Below are 2,754 nucleotides of genomic sequence, written 5' to 3'. Positions count from 1 at the left end.
ATGGATATGGATGTCGCCATTGTGGAATTAGTTTTCAATTTTGTAATACTCTCACTTTGTAGTTAGCTGTGAACTGAGAACTGAGAAGTGAAAACGAACGAAAGGAGTAATTGAAAAGCTTTTCAATGCTTCCTGATTTAAGTTTGTTTTATGAGAGAGGAATGCAGTGAGAGAGAGATAGATATATATAATTTTTTTTTAAAAAGAATGTTTTCCACGCATAAAGAATTAGAGCATAAGAAAGGAGAAGGATATAAAGGTAATTTTGCTTTAAAGAAAATATTTAATTTTATAGTATACTATGAATATATCACGGGACTACGTAGAAGATATGGTGTTTAGGTAAAGATTATAAAACTGTTATTGAAAAGGCTATTAAGCTTTCGTTTTCTACTATTTGAATTTCAAACATGATTAAGCGCCTTGAACTAGTATAATCAACGTCCTTGACCCAGATGCCAGATGGTCCCCTACTACCATATATGTCCCAGAGCAAACATATGCTGCAGTTAAATTATTTTTAAACTTAATTAGTACAATTAGTCAATTACTATAATAATAGTAAACCAATTTCAATAATTTACACCTTCAGATCACTTTAGGGTACTTTTAACTAGGATTGCTTAACTCCCTTAAAGCCACCCAACTTACCACATTTACATGACTAAAGGGTGTTGCTATACTATTAATAGAAAACGATAGATCATTTACTAACCTTCTATTTCGTAACTATTTTTGTACACACATTTTTATTTTATTTGAAATCGTTCATAAATAACTCTTATATATTTATTTCTTCTTTTAATACATAAAGGAAGTGCCTTTTTCATCTGCCAGTACAAGATAATGATGATGTTGGGATAACGATTAAAAATAAATAATTTCAATTTTTTAAGATATTGTATCAATATTTTTAAATTTTTTTAAAAAATTGAAATATTATCATTATTTTAGAGACTAATTTGCGTAATAACTCGTGTATTGTACAGGTGTTAAATTTATAATTTTTTTAATATATTATTATGATTTTTAAAAATGTACTTTTAATTTATATAATATGTTGGTATATATTTAAAATAAAAATATATATAAATAATTTATATTCGCATATGCCTTATATCATTTTATTTTTATAAACACTTGTTCTAAAAATTCTATTTTGTAAATATATTTACATTTATATATACTTTATATATACATAATTTTAAACCTTGATTTTGTCATTTAATTAAATAGAAATTAATCAGATAAAAAATAATTTTCTTAAAATATACAATTAAATAATAGATGAGTGAGAATATAATATAAAAGAAAAATATTTACATATTGAAATTATTATAACAACAAATTATAAAGATTAAAAAATAATAATAAAATATATTTTTTATTAATTGAAATATTAATGTGTTTTTACGTAAAAAGTTCACTCTCATAAAAAGACAATATTCAAGTGAGAAAAGTTTTATAATTAAAATAATTAATAACAATTATTAGAACATAATATTTCTTAAAATGGTTACTTTGTAACGTTTAACCCAGATACAGAAAGTCACAATTTCGTGACGTTCATTTTCAAACATCAAACAAAATGATATTGGGTTATTAAAATAATTTTTGCTTCTAACATTTAGTTATTTCAAAACTGCTAAAAGGCTATAAAAATAATTAATGCAATAATGGTTATTAAAAAAACTCCCCCAACAAGTATTAAATTAATATTGTTGCATAATGAAACTTAAAAGGACATAAATTACTAGCATCATACTAACAGCGTGAGGTTGAAATAACATGTATCAGTCTCATGTTCAAACATCATTGTGATTTTTTTTTAAGAAAAAAGACTTAATAGGAAAAGGAGCAAAAAGTTAGGCAGAAGTACTTTTACAATCACCCTGTTCTTGTATAAATTATCTTCCAATGGTTAAAATTGATTAAGAAGATCTAAGAAAAAAAAATTGGCTATTGCATGTTATTTGGTTTTAATTGTGTCAATTGAATCTTTCAAGTTTTCTTTCATTTATAATTAGACCTTTGATCCATAACAATTTTCGTGTGTGTTTAGATTAACGTCCAAACTCCACGGTTTATAAAACGTTAGACTGTTCTAAAAAAAATGAGTTTTTACATATATTATTTTTATAGCTTTTTAGCTTGAAATTGATCTACGTCATATTACGAATGGCGCAGAATCAAATGAGTTTTTATTTGATATTTTACTTATAAATTTTTTTAGAATCATAACACACATTCATTTTGTTTTTCGTTGTCCTTATATAGACAGTAATCTACTTAGTACATTGTATTTACTACAACCTAAGTTCGTTTTTACGCCATTCAAGTTCAAATATTTTATATATTTTTTTCTTAGTACATTGTATTTACTTATTATGTCTTGTTTACTTAATTACATCGACTAATTATATTGTGTATCGCATAGGTCTCAAAATACCAGATACTAATGGATCATGAACAAGAGTAAGTTGTTTCTAGGCGAGAACATCTGAGTTTTATTAATCAAAATTAATCTTCTTTAAAATTGCTACATAACTTGATAGTAAAGTAACATTCAACTATTACTTATCATTGACATAGATAATTAAGTTTCTTTGTTATATTTCTATGGTATTTTCCTGATGCAAATATTTTGTTCCTTTTCTTTATCTAAGAGATAATTTTTGTCTTTGGCAAATTCCGCCATCAACTCAAAACATACTTGGAGTTGTTGCATGAAGAATTTAGTGCATATTGCATATT

The sequence above is a fragment of the Cajanus cajan genome, chromosome 2 (genome assembly GCF_000230855.2).
Source record: "Cajanus cajan strain Asha chromosome 2, NIPB_CcT2T_4, whole genome shotgun sequence".
Classification (NCBI taxonomy): Eukaryota; Viridiplantae; Streptophyta; class Magnoliopsida; order Fabales; family Fabaceae; genus Cajanus; species Cajanus cajan.
The sequence above is the reverse complement of the archived record's forward strand: the minus strand, read 5'-3'. Positions refer to the sequence as shown.